Source organism: Drosophila kikkawai, chromosome 2R (genome assembly GCF_030179895.1).
Source record: "Drosophila kikkawai strain 14028-0561.14 chromosome 2R, DkikHiC1v2, whole genome shotgun sequence".
NCBI lineage: Eukaryota > Metazoa > Arthropoda > Insecta > Diptera > Drosophilidae > Drosophila > Drosophila kikkawai.
Genome location: NC_091729.1, coordinates 3,482,158 through 3,497,000, shown reverse-complemented (window position 1 = coordinate 3,497,000; position 14,843 = coordinate 3,482,158). Strand labels below are relative to the sequence as shown.

Genomic DNA, 14,843 nt, shown 5'->3' with positions numbered 1-14,843 from the left:
TGGCCGACAACTTAGAGATACCTCTGTAATTGTTGGCATCCAATTTGCTACCTTTTTTTGTGGAGAGGAATAACGAATGATTCCTTCCAAATAAGGGGAAAGTGGGAGGTTTCTAAGGATAAGGTAAGCAATTTTAGAAGTGGATTGCACAGGGCTTCGGCACAATTCCTAAGCACACAGCCTGGTATTCCGTCGGGAACTGGTAAAAAAACTGGCTTAATACGATGAAGATCTATACGAAGAGAGCTTTCGTTTAAGGTAGGACTGAAGATTTGGTTCGATTTGGGGATGATGTAAGATTGCACAGGGCTTCGGCACAATTCCTAAGCACACAGCCTGGTATTCCGTCGGGAACTGGTAAAAAAACTGGCTTAATACGATGAAGATCTATACGAAGAGAGCTTTCGTTTAAGGTAGGACTGAAGATTTGGTTCGATTTGGGGATGATGTAAGAATAAGCCAGATTTGGGTCTATTAAGTTGGAGTAAGTGGTTTCAAAAAACTGAGCAAAAATATTGGTTGTAATCAATTATGAAATTATTCAGCCGTACGAAATCCGTCTTGCTAAAGCAGAAGACTTCTTGGGCTGGACAGTCAGGTTTTTTGCGTGAAACAGTCCCCATGTCGATAGTCACATCGAAAGTGGGATGATAGGGATCTTCGGGTTGCGTCAGGGGCGCCACCTTAGCTAAACTAACTCTTTCCGGATCTGAGACAAAACAAAGATCAAGCAAGAGCTCTAAGGAATTTCGTACATGGTTGACTTGGGACAGCGAAATGTCAAACAAGCCAGCAATAAAATCATGATGTGTTGTGGTAAGAAGTGTATTAGTGGAATTATCTAGGGACCAAATAGCCCCTGGGATGTTCAAATCACCAAAACTACTAAATGGTCTCTATCCGAAAGTCTTTTGGAGACCAACTGAATAGCAAAAGATGGTTCCAATAAATAGGAAGTTCCGACAATGGAGGAATGTAGGAACATGTAACGAAAATGGAACTACCATTAACTGATAGCTTCACGCAAAGGAATTCAACATCGTTGGATTCCTCGAAAGTTATTAATTCGGACGTGAGAGTGGAGTCGACCGCCCCACGTCTGATAGGCCGATCTAGCAGGTATACTGTGAACGCAGCTGAAAAAACTTCGGAGCTCAGAATCTCCGGCTTTAGCCAGGTTTCTGTGAACACAATAACTTGGGAAGCAAATGTGACGCTGTCAGAATACAATTTAGGAAGCTTACTGCGTAAGCCTCTTGCATTCTGATAGGAAATACCAAGGGAGTTGGTTAGTTTTTTGGGACGGAATTAACAGACGTAGAAGGCGCATTGGGCAAATCTGGCCTAGGAAGAGTAATTCCTAAAGGCCGCTTTTTCTTTTCCTTACCTTCGAACTCTTTGACAACCACATGCTGTGGCCAGGTTTGGGCAGAGCATAGAGTGCCAAAGACTTCGTCAGGAACATTTATCTTGAAAGACGAAATGTTCCTAGGATAAGAAAATTTAAATTTTTCCACCTTAATTTTTTCTCTATCGACTTTTCCTTTGCCTTGGATAAAAGCTATGACATCTTCCGATGCCTGATCAGGGGAAAGCCGCGAAACAAATAACTGTTTTGTTGGTGGAATTGCCATAAGGGGTTTTGGCACGGCAGACTGATCCACCATACCACTTTCGGCCGGTAGTCCGGGCCTGATACTCTGGCAGGGACTTGGATTAGGGCTCTGAGAGGACAACAGTTGGGATCCCCCAGTGGACAACCCGGAACTGGGCAAAACGGAGGGCACGGTCTCACCCGCGACGCATTCGGATACCGAATATATTTTAGCGCTCGATCTCAGGATTCTTGGAATTTGTCCCGAGGTCGGGGGCAGAGTCGAGGGAGGCTGCTGTGCAGTGCCTATCACTGGTGGCTGGGATCCGCCAATATGCTGCCCACCAGTTGCGGTTTTTTTGCGCCTAGGAGACTCATTTAACAGCTTGAGGCTATTAAATTGAATATCCAGCGCCAAGAGCATATCTTGAGTTTTGCGAAAACTCGATAATAGCACTTTAAAACCACCCTTGGTCTGCCGCATAAAAGACATCATTTCCCTCTCCACCTCGCGGCAGGCCTCACAGCAGTAGCGTACGCCGGTATTCTTGGCCACATCATCTACTGTCCGTGCAACAACACCAATGCACTTGGCATGCACTATGTTATCACACAGCCAATAGGTGATGGTGAGTTCACCGTAAATAATATTTTTCTTACAATTTTTGGCGAAGCAGACCATATTATGGGACATTATAAGGACTTACCACTGTACTTCCACTATTTAAGAGCGGGCGCAAGGGATTAAATGCAGCGGCACTTAATGAGCGGGGAGGCAAAGAGCAGGAGAGCGAGAGATAAGCACTGAGTAGAACCGTTCATAGCTGTCGCGGCAACGCAAATAACAACAAACGCTAAAGGCACAAAAGGGAATGCAAAAAGAGCAAAATGCAAAGCAACCGCAGCAGCCCAAACTAAAATGCAATTTAAATTGATTTAAATAGCACAAAATAGACAAGTAGCATGCACACGCGAAGTGAACGGGAATTATTAGAAATATTAAATGTTAAAAAACCCCGGAGGTTTTTAGACAAATTCTACACAAATCGGGAGTGGAAGAAAAAAACACGTCCGTTCACTTTGAAGGAAGAATTAATGAATGAGTTTTATTTAATATTTCAGAATTTTGGTATACATTTTATGAAAATCGGACGACTATATCTTATAGCTGCCATAGGAACGATTGGGAAATTAATAGAAACAAGAAAGGAAGCTAACTTCGGCACGCCGAAGTTTGTATACCCTTGCAGATTGGTTTTGATGTTTATATTATAGATTATAATACTGAAAACACTCACAAAACAGAGTTTCATTACATTTTACCTATACTTATTATGTTTACAGTTTGACAGTTACAGTTTTACATTCCCAGCTTTACATTTTCTCTACATTTACCGATCGTTTATATGGCAGCTGTATGATATAGGTGTCCGATTTTCATAAAATTTTTACCAAAATTCTGAAATAATAAAGGAAGCTCATCTAAAAGTAGATAAGAATACGTTGAAAAACAACGAAGTTATAATTTTTTTCCTATTAATTTTCCGATCGTTCCTATGGCAGCTATAAGATATACTCGTCCGGTTTTCATAAAATTTTTACCGAAATTCTGGAATAATCAGGCCTGCTCCGGTAATCGAAAACGGAAAGAATTTTTCGTTTTCGTTTTTGAAAACGAGAAATTGGTGCTCCGGTAATCGAAATCGAAAGATTTTTTCGATTTGAAAAACGGGCACCTTTTTCTGGCCGGAATGAAAAGTAAATGGCTTTTTTTATATGAAATCAGATCTTATTTACAAAAGGAAAAAAATAGTTTACTCAGTGGTCTATTGATGTTTATTCCACACCACCATAAGATCATTCTGGCAGGTAGTTATTTTATAAAAAATTTATTTCTGACCCCGCCTCAGATTTGACAACAAAATTTTTGCCGTGTTCAACCAGTTTTCTCGGTTTGGCGATAGGTCGATAAGTTCACCGCAAAAAGTTATCGCCAAGGTTGCCATATTGTTGGTGGAACGAAACATCCAGTTAAAAATACTTATAAAATATAAATGAATACATTAATAACTTTAAAGGACCGCCAAAATGGTTGTTTATAAATAATGCTATTTAATGTGATTACTTAAATGGTTCAAATTAACCAAATAATTATTTGAGACCACCGGAATTAAAACTGTGAAAAGTGTGGCACCATCTTAGGTGCCTGGTTTTGCTTAACTCTACCATTTTTTGCCTTTTTCTGGCTTAGAAAAAGGGCAATTGTAAATAAATTAGGCAGTACTTTACGTTGTTTGCTTATTACCAACAACACAAGTTAGCTGCTTGAGCAGTGAGAAACGATGAGAAAACGAAACATCCGATAGCAGAAATTTGCCGAAAACCGGAGCAGCTAAAAACGAAAACGGTTCGTTTTCGCCCAAAACGAAATCGAAAAAATTTTACGATTACCGGAGCAGGCCTGAATATAAAATGGCCATATCCCAAAAATAATGCAAAAATTTTGAAAAACAGCCAACTTATAATTTTTTTTCTAAAAATTTATCGAACATTTGTATGGCAGCTATATGATATAGTCGTCCGATCCGGCCCGTTCCGACATATATAGCAGTGAGAGTATATAGAATACCATATGCAAAGTTTTATTCAGATAGCTTTAAAACTGAGGGACTAATTTGGGTAGAAACGGACAGGTGGACAGACGGACAGACGGACAGATGGACAGACGGTCAGACGGTTATGGCCAGATCGACTCGGCTTTTGATGCTGATCAAGAATATATATACTTTATAAGGTCGGAAATGTCTCCTTCACTGCGTTGCAAACTTCTGACTGAAATTATAATACCCTGCAAGGTTATAAAAATTATAACTTCGTTGTTTTTCAACGTATTTTCATCTACTTTGAGATATGAGTTTTGGGTATTATTATAGAATTTTAGTATAAATGTTATGAAAATCGGACAACTATATCATATAGCTGCCATAGAAGCGATCGGTAAATGCAGAGAACATGTAAAACTAGGAATGTAAAACTGTATGTATACAAATTTTATATATTTTGTCACGTAGTTCTCTGGCCGGGATAAAATCTCAGTCGGGGCCAAGGAACCTATACAAGAAAATTTATATAGAGGGATGGGACCTGTAGTAGGAATAGTATTTGGGTGGCAGAATACCGAGGAACGAGGCGCACCATACGTGAGAAAGATGTCGCAGGCTGCGTATCCGGGCGTAGGGCCACGTGGTTTAATGCCAGAGCCACTGTACTGTCTCATCCGTATAGCCGACAGTGAAAAGGTGCGACTCCAGCACCACCTGTCGGGCGAACGGATGAGGCTTCGAATGAGGCTTGAGGCTGGCAAAAACTCCGAGAAATTGTCGCTGGCGCCCCCTGGTGGGTGAACGCGGGTAGCGCCGTCTGCCGGTCAGGGCCGATCACACCGCAGAGGTGAAATTCGGTTGGGGTGGGAACGGTGATCGTCCGGAAATTCGGAGGATAGAGCCCTCTGACGGGTGTCACGCCGATCGTGAGTTAGCAACTCACGTCAATAGGTGGCGTTGTAGGCCGAAAACGCGTGTTGGTCGTGAGGGGGCTCGAACCAATAGGTGGCGTTGTAGGCCGAAAACGCGTGTTGGTCGTGAGGGGGCTCGGACCAATAGGTGGCGCTTTCTAACGAGAATGTGTGCGGGTCGTCGCAGCGACTCTCAGTAGCGGAATCGGGGCTGAGGGGGGAAGCGGGGAGGCTACTACTCCGGATGGACTCGCAGTCTACGGAAAATCTACTACTCCGGATGGACGCGGAGTCTACGTAAAGTCTACTACTCCGGATGGACTTGGAGTCTACGTAAAGTCTACTACTCCGGATGGACTCGGAGTCTATGGAAATCTACTACTCGGAGTCTACGTAAGGTCTACTACTCCGGATGGACTCGGAGTCTACGGGAGATCAACTTTAGTTGGAGCATGCAGGGGGAAGGAGAAGCGGAGGAAAGCGGAGTGTGAAACCAGATACAAGCGTCCGTCTCGGTCGAGGTGGGGGGAAAGGGTGAGGAGAAAGGATACCACAAACTACGAAATAATAATAACTACGTTCCACTTTGGGTTTTATGTTGGTTTATTATAAGTATTCTTTTGGCTGTCGGGGCTTGCTGCTGCCCTTACAACTAGGGAAAAAGGGGGGGAAGGTGCTTACGTGACTCCTGGCGACGCGGTTGTCGCGATATGGCGCGCGGGGAAGGGGGGAAACGCGTATGGTAAACTCGCGTGGCCGGCGTTTGGCAGAGGCGGCTCGCGTCACAGCACACGATCGGGCGTGGTGGTGGCGCGGCGGAACACAGATTCGCGGGTGCACGAGAGCTAACTCGGTGGTGAGATGCGTCACGTTGATTTCTTCGGTCTCGGAGGATGCGGCGACTGGCGCACGTCTTGTCGCGGCGAGCGTTGAGAGCGGAAGAGACCGGATGAAAAAATTAGTGCTCGTACTTAAGCGACGCGTCGCGCTTATCGATCGGCCAGGTCGCTTATCGAGTGGCCTATCGATCACGGGTAGTGCGATAGCAAGTTCAGGGGGTCTCTGCGCGGGTCGCGTCTTGGCTAACGCAGTGTTCAGGGGTTGCCACCTAGTTGGTTTTTGGGGGTTCGCTTCTCCACTACTAATAATAATATTTACCGCTTAGTTTAGTTTTATAAGTTTATAATGAATTATGATTAATATTAACAAGGGAAAAATGAACTTAACCTAATAATAACAATAATAATAATGAACTTAACCTAGTAATAACAATAATAATAATAATAAAGCAAAAGTGACTCCGAGCTCTCTCTCGGCACGCAGTTGGTGAAGAAAAATTGTGCGCCCCAGATTTGGGGCGTTACAATTTTCTTTCTTTTTTTAATTATTTTACCAGATGGCTGGGAAGGTGAGCCGCTCACGTACCATAGTCGATACAGACTCGGACCTTGAGAGCGTACAGATTCTACACTCAACGAAACCAGGCACCAGCTCCCAGCGCAGGGACGGGCCTAAGCGGTCAAGCGAGGGAATGATGGCCAAGGCGCTGTACAAGGCTGCCCTCCGCATCCAGAATCGGCTCCAGGAAAAAGCCGCCCTATACCCAGAGGAGAAGGCAATGCTTACCTGGGCTGAGGAGAAAATCGCTCAGGGGAGGCTACACTTCGCCGAACTCCCCCACATGAGATCGACTGACGGTGGAGGAGACGCTTGCCAACAAAAGGCAACGCTCAACCGAAAGCGCCTCTATGGATGCACCGTAGGAGCAATCGGCAACGCGGGCCTAAGGAGGCAGGCCCTCCTCAAATGGCGAAAAAGCCCAAAAAAACCGCAAAAGTCACTGAGGTGACCAAACGACACCTGATCGTGGCCCTCATTGACAGAAGCGATGAAGCCGGCAAAATGACCGAGGCGCAGTGGAAGATTATGCATGCGCGGGTCAAAATCCTAAAGTGCATGGATGACCCGACGTGAAAGTGGCTGACGCAAGCGGTCTGCCAGTTGGAGGCGCTGTGGGAGGGAGCCAAGCTAGAGGTGGTGGACCGGGAGCTAAATCCATTCACTCCAAAAGCGAAGGTACTCTTCCCCATCGCAATCCAAGCGGACCGGCCGCTGAAGCTGCTGCAGCGTCAGAACCCGGATATCCCAACCGCGGACTGGAAGGTTCTGCACGTAGCGGCCCCATTACCCAAGGAGGGGGGGGGGGGGCAAAGTGCAGTCCTCCAGATAAACAAGGAGTCAGAGGACATCCTTTATTCCAGATACGGGAAGATGGCGTGGGGCATGGGTAGCGTATACCTGCGCCTCAAAAAGCGCCACCCCGGGGATAAGGATGCTCACACCCTGAAGGCAGATATGGTGGAGAAGGACCTAGGTCTGGAAACCATCGTGGATGCCGACCGGGAAATTACGCAGGATGAGTCCGACGAAGGAAAGGACGGTGACCTGACCGTAGTAGTCAACCCGTCGTTTGGAGATGAGGCCAGTACCCATGACACTCAGGGTGCTGCAGCTCAACCTCCATAAGAGCAAGGTCGCGTCGGCGGAACTCCTCATAGCCATGGAGCAAGGATCCGCCAACATAGCTTTGGTCCAGGAGCCATAGGGCGATCCTCAGGCAATGCCTCCGCAGGACTGAAGTCCGCAAATTACAATTTGCTCCATCCACCAACGGTAAGCAGGAATAGAACCGCCGTACTTGTACGGAAGGGTGACTGTGGTGATGCGGGAAAAAGCGCCTTTTGGTAGCTTCCTGCTACATGGCACACGACAGGATGGCCCCACCAGAAGAACTCATGAGCTTGGTAGAAGCCAGCCCGAAGGACCAGCAACTGCTCGTGGGTGCAGACGCCAACGCGCACCACTGCGTATGGGGGAGCCCCGACATAAACGACAGAGGTGAGTCTGTCTTAGACTTTATACTATCAACCAACCTAAGTATAGCAAACGTGGGGGAGGAACACACCTTTGTAGGTCCCACCTCCTCGAACGTGCTAGATCTTACTCTTGTAAGGGGACAAGGTACTTTGGTATCAGAATGGAGAGTCCTTGAGAGACCATCCTTCTCAGATCATAAGTACATACGGTTCCAATACGCATTCGAACACTCTCCAAAACAATCCGTCTTCAGGAACCCCTGGAATACTAACTGGGAAGAGTTCAAGGAGACTATCGCGGCACGGCTCGCGATCTCTCCGGGCATAGTAGAATCCGCGGAAGACATAGAAAAGTCCCTAGAGACCCTCTCCAAAGAACTGCTGGATGCGTACCACGCATCATGCCCTACATCAGACACGAGAAAGAGGACCAGGCCACCGTGGTGGAATAAGGACCTTTCTCTCCGACGCAACAAACTCAAAGAATTCTTCAAAATCGCCAAGCAGGCGAACGATGATATCATCAATTAGGAATACAAAGTCCTACTTAGGGACTACAAGAAGGAAATACGCAAGGCGCATAGAAACTCATGGAGAAACTTCTCCTCCAATATAGAGACTGCCCCGGAAACGGCTAGACTTCGGAAGCTGCTATCGAAGCAGCCAACCATACAGAGTCAGCTCAAACGCGACGACGGACAGTGGACTGAGGGCAGCGAAGAGGCACTAACAGCACTTATGCATTTTCCAGGATGCACTGAGGTACCCGATGCAAATAAGCACCAGGACCTAGCAACTGGAGAATAGCATCTCCCAAAAGATCTAATATCCTCTAGTAGAATCCACTGGGCTATAGACTCCTTTGCGAGGATAAAGCACCAGGACTAGATGGAATATTCCCAGCCATGCTGCAGGCGACCAAGGAAGTGATCACCCCATGGCTCTACGCAATATATACAGCTTGTTTAAGCACGGGCTATATCCCTATCCAATGGAGGACCTCTCGGATTGTCTTCCTGCCCAAAGCTGGAAAGTGCAGCCACATGAGCCCCAAGGATTACAGACCGATAAGCCTCAGCTCATTCCTACTTAAAACTCTGGAAAAGCTGCTGGACCTATACATCAGGAACGATGTAGGGAGACAACTGTCGACCAACCAGCACGCCTACACGAGCGGGAAATTAGTGGAGACGGCACTACATTCGTTGGTAGCCACCATTGAGAGAGCCCTAAACAATAAGGAGTATGCACTTGGAGTGTTCGTGGATATATCCGGGGCATTCAACAACGTTAGCACGGACGCAATAATGGATCGCCTAGAAGCGACCAACTCGTCCCCCGCTATCAACTTGTGGATAAAAAATCTTCTAAGTTGCCGGCGGGTACAATCAGATTGGGGCACCGCTTCCATGGTGAGAGGAGCGCACAGAGGCACACCCCAAGGTGGGGTTCTGTCGCCCCTCCTATGGAATCTGGTGGTAGACGACCTAATCAAGAGATTCGAGAGGAAAGCTCCAAAGATAACAGCTTATGCGGATGACATAAGCATAATTATCACGGGAGTCTGTCCATCGACCCTCAGCTCGATCATGGAAACAACACTCAGGGAGATATGTGAGTGGGCGGCGAAGGTAGGACTCAATATCAATGCGGATAAGACGGACCTTATTCTCTTCACCAAGAGATACAAGGTGCCGCAATGGATCCCCCCGAAAATTAACAAAACCAGGCTGACCCCGAAAACATAAGTCAAATACCCGGCATTGTACTTGACAGCAATCTGACGTGGAAGGCCAATGTAGTAGAGAGGTTAAAAAAGGCCACCATAGCGCTATATGCATCCAAGAAGATGCTTAGCAGCACATGGGGCCTCACCCGCTCTAATGCATTGGGTCTACATATCGGTGGTGCGTCCGACTCTGCTGTATGGAGTCTTAGTGTGGTGGCAAGCCATGGAGAAGAAAACGTATAATAAGCTTATGGAGAGAACCCAGCGGCAGGCACTGCTCTGCATATCAGGGGCGCTGAGGTCAACCCCCACCAAAGCACTCGAAACCATAATCGGTATATATCCCCTAGATATCCAAGCGCAACTGACAGCATGAAAAGCGGCACAACGTCTGGTTGCATCAGGAAACTGGTCGCTACAAGGTTTCGGGCACAGTTCAATTGGTCGACACATGAGCAGTACATCTGACTACATGATACCCAGATCGCGCCCGGATGTAAACACAACAGTATTCATGAGACAAAATGACTTGAAGTCAGGCCAGTCAATATATACACCGACGGCTCCAAGATGGAAGGAGGAGTTGGAGCGGGCATATACTGTTCAGACCCTGAAATGAGGCTGTCGTATAAGCTACCAAGCTACTGAAGTATATTCCAGGCGGAAGTATTCGCCATCAGGAAAGCAGCAGAGCTTGCGCAGAGCATAAGCAATCCACATGAGGCGGTCAATTTGTTCGTAGACAGTCAAGCGGCGATAAGATCCATGCAATCATCAGCGGTCAGTTCCAAAAATGTACTGGCAAGCAGGGAGTCACTAGATAGCCTGAGCATGACTAAGTCAGTGAGGATCTACTGGGTTCCCAGCCACCAAGGCATAGACGGTAACGAAACCGCGGACGAACTTGCAAAGGAAAGCGTCGGACTGGCGAGTGAAAGAACAGAAAACGTCCCTATCTCCCTAAGAACGCTCCAAAGCGAGCTAAAAAGACGGGCTGACGCAAGCGCAAAAAGCAAAAATCATGTGCAAAGAGCACAACGAGAAACTCACCCACTACGTGCTGCATCTTCCACGGAAGGACTGCAGAATGTTAGTGGGTATTCTAACAGGTCACTGCTGTCTGCTGCACATGCAGTCAAGCTGGGTATTACCGACAACGACAAATGCGGGAAATGTGATGAATCCGAGGCAATCGAAACCTTGAAGCATCTCATTTGCAAATGTCCGGCCCTAACGAGGGCAAGAATGAGATATCTAGGCTCTCCAGTTCTGGCATCGCTAGAAAATGCCTCCAGGAGGAAGCCAGGCGAACTCCTTGCCTTTGCAAAAAACACCCTGATATTCAAGGATCTCGAAACCCGCATAAACAGTCTCTAGGTCCATCCAGGAGTTTTCCCGGATAGCTATGGGCCATATTGGCTTATGTGTGGCCCCTCGAAGGGCGTCCGGTCTAACCTAATATATTATTATGATTCATACATTATAAAAAATTCATTTATAAATCAATTAGTATATAAAATTAAAGAGATGTTAAAATAAAAAATAAATGTAATAGCGAAATTGCCCTTCTTGAGGTCCGTTTGCACACAAACACCCGGCTGCGTCGCTGAATGCGTACAAGAGAACGGCTGGCTCTAGAGCGCTCTCTTCGCTGGCTTTTGAACAAAATTTAAGAGAGCCTGGAGCCAGTTCAAAAGCCAGCACGAAAAATCGAGTGCAAAAAATCGTATGGCGTTACTTATCTTATAGACTCTATTGTCTTTGGTAGGATTTACTTTTTTTTTTTAATAATGGCAATTTTTTCAGGGTTAGGCCTGATACCTTCGGCTGAAATAATATAGCCTAAATACTCCGATTGACGTTTTAAAAAATGACATTTATGACTTTGTTCTTTCATATTAAACTGAGATAATCCTTTAAGTATCTTGGCAATAGAGTCAATATGTTCATCTAGCGAAGTCAAAAATATAAGTATATCGTCACGATATACGACACATATCGTATTAATGTAGTCGTGAAGAACTTCATTCATCATCCGTTGAAAGGCTGCTGGGGCGTTTTTCAAGCCGAATGGCACTCTCGTAAATTCAAAGTGGCTAGTAGTTGTAGAAAACGCTGTCTTGTGACGGTCCTCAGGCTTAATCAGGATCTGGTGAAATCCCTTAGCTAAGTCCAAAGTCGTAGAATATTGTGTTTTACCTAGCTTTGAAAATAGGTCCTCCATATTTGGTATTGGGAACTTATCCTCTATTCTATTGGCGTTAAGATTTCTAAAATCCATAACTACTCGCCAAGTATCGGTTTCTGAAGTTCCTTTTTTGGGAACAATCCAAGTAGGAGCATTATAAGGGCACCTTGACATTACTATAACCCCGGATTCCAACATCTCATGTATTTGTCTATCTACCTCTTTTTTTGCGCTTCAGCAACTCTATAAATTGTTGAATATACTGGAAGGTCGTTGATTGTCGGTATGCTTTATTATTTATTATTATTAGTATACTCGTACAGTCGTAAATTATAGTTTTTATACCCTTGCAGGGTATTATAATTTCAGTCAGAAGTTTGCAACGCAGTGTAGGAGACGTTTCCGACCCTATAAAGTATATATATTCTTGATCAGCATCAACAGCCGAGTCGATCTAGCCATGTCCGTCTGTCCGTTTCTACGCAAACTAGTCCCTCAGTTTTAAAGCTATCTGAATGAAACTTTGCATATAGTCTTCTATATGCTCTCACTGCTATATATGTCGGAACGGGCCGGATCGGACGACTATATCATATAGCTGCCATACAAATGTTCGATATATTTGTAGAAAAAAAATGATAACTTTGCTGTTTTTCAACATTTTTGCACCATTTTTTATGTATGACCATTTTATATTTTTTCTGAATTTTGTTTAAAATTTTATGAAAATCGGACGACTATATCATATAGCTGCCATAGGAACGATCGGGAAATTAATAGAAAAAAATTTTTAGATTCGTTGTTTTTCAACGTATTTTCATCTACTCCGGGATATCAGCTTATTTTGTTATTCTAGAATTTTGGTATAAATTTCAAAAAAATCGGACAACTATATCATATAGCTGCCATATAAACCGATCGGTAGATGAATACAAAATGTAAAGCTGGGAATGCAAAACTGTAACTGTCAAACTGTAAACATAATAAGTATAGATAAAATGTAATGAAATAATATCTGCAAGGGTATACAAACTTCGGCGTGCCGAAGTTAGCTTCCTATCTTGTTAAAGATATAATCTGTTTCAATTAACATTTCCTTAGCTTTAAGAAGTGTTTTCGGGTTTCTAGCTTGAAGAATTAATTTTGGCTCGTTAGGTAGCTTAGCGATAAACATTTTTAAAACAATATATTCGTTTGTATCACTTGTGTACCACTTATTTTCTTCAATTTGAGATTTTAAATTTAACTTAGTTAACTGGTTTGTGAGATGTTCGTACAAATCATTGATATTATTTCTTAATTCTGATGTTTTTATTTTATTTTCTATAATTTCTAAACTTTCGGCTATATTAAAGTTTGATTGTAAGATGTGTTTTACAGCTATCCACTCGGCAGGGTTGTTATTATTAATTAATACGATATTTGCGGAATTTGGCATCTTACTCTAAGGTCAAACAGCTCAGCTAGAAGGTCCCAAATTGTAGACATCTTGGTTTCAAATTTTTGGTCACAGCCACTTCTCCGAGGCATGCCTCTAGTCGGCCTCCAGTTTTGAGCTGATATAGTCACCAACTATTACTGTTCTCCGTTGATATTTCCAGCATCGTTAATGCAGATTTTTCCGTTTTGATGGTGGCTGGCTTGGTGTATTAATGTGCAATTGTGGTTTTGCAAAAATATGTGGGGCTTATAATGAGGCTCAGTAAGACTTAAATATTACTGGCCAATTTAACCGCACTTTGTATGTTTATGGAAAAACAGCTTTATATGATCTTCCCAAGACATTTTATAGTCAATGGTCGATTAGTTTTTATCACTTTTGCCGACTGCGCCAATCATGTATTTTATTTCCAGTTTATTTATTATTTTATTTAATAAGGCTTATAATTATGTAAGTTTATAATGTTTAGTTCGAATGGGAGTGAAGATGTAAAAAAGAATATAAAGTTACGGTTGATGTCGTACTTGACTATAGGAAGGCTCATACAGCTGCATTAAACAAGTGCTACTTAACTATTATTTCCCAATAAAGGGTAAAATGGCAGCCGAAATCGTTTTAAGCTGCAGGGTTCGTCAAAATGCAAAATATAATAGGCACCCATTAGAGAAGTAATTAGGATGTACCCCAATACCAACTCGGGTAGGAGAGACATATGGACATCTTTTCAACAGTACTTCCTCACGGATGTTGAAAAATTTAGCAAGTTTGCGGTGATTCAGCCAGTAGCATCACTTGCTATATTGGATGTAAAGATACCGATCCTTCAGCTAGTGAACGTTTTCCCTAACGTGAAATCAATATATTGCGATAACGAGGCATCGTACAACTCCGAAACGATACGATCCATGCTAAATAATCAGTATGATATTGATAAAGCAAATGCCATACTTGTACACAGTACGTCGAATGGTCAGGTGGAAAGGTTGCCCTGTAACCTCATAGAGATTGCCAGGTGTCTTAAATTGGAAAGGAAAAAAGACGATATTAATGAATTAATCCTTTAGGCGACCATAGATTATAATAAGTCTTTTCACTCTGTCACAAATAGGAAACCTGCTGAGATTCTGCATGCGTGTTGAGTTTGCTAAAGATATAATCATGAACCTTAAGAAGGCTCAAATTAGACCGAAATAATCCGTCTCGGCAATATAGGATTTTTAAGGTTGGTGACAAAGTTTTAGGAAAATCCAACAGGATATTGGGAGATAAACTTATACCTCTGTATACCGAGAAAAGGGTCCATGCTGATTTGGGGACAACGGTCCTTATTAATTGGAGGGTGGTCCACAAGGACAATATTCGTCAAGGGCCACCTACGAAATTGTTTACTAAGCTTGCTGTATTAAGTTATGGTTGGTTCTTTGAACTTTGACAACTTGAAAAGGGAGCGTCTTACGCAGGCTTAGTTAAATGCTCACACAACCATGATCAGTAGTATATT

General features: G+C 44.0%; 1 protein-coding gene across 7 annotated transcripts in view; it reads right to left on the bottom strand.

The window, feature by feature from the left end:
- The window catches only part of DIP-lambda (Dpr-interacting protein lambda), a 442,761-nt gene that overhangs the window by 326,250 nt on the left and 101,668 nt on the right, over positions 1-14,843 (bottom strand). Inside the window, exon 1 of one of the 7 annotated variants that reach the window (XM_070284581.1) lies at positions 14,620-14,744. The exons of the other annotated variants lie outside the window; for them this stretch is intronic. The gene's annotated coding sequence lies outside the window, so the exon portion shown is untranslated. Of the gene's footprint in view, positions 1-14,619; positions 14,745-14,843 lie in introns of those variants that run through there. 7 annotated transcript variants of the gene reach the window in all.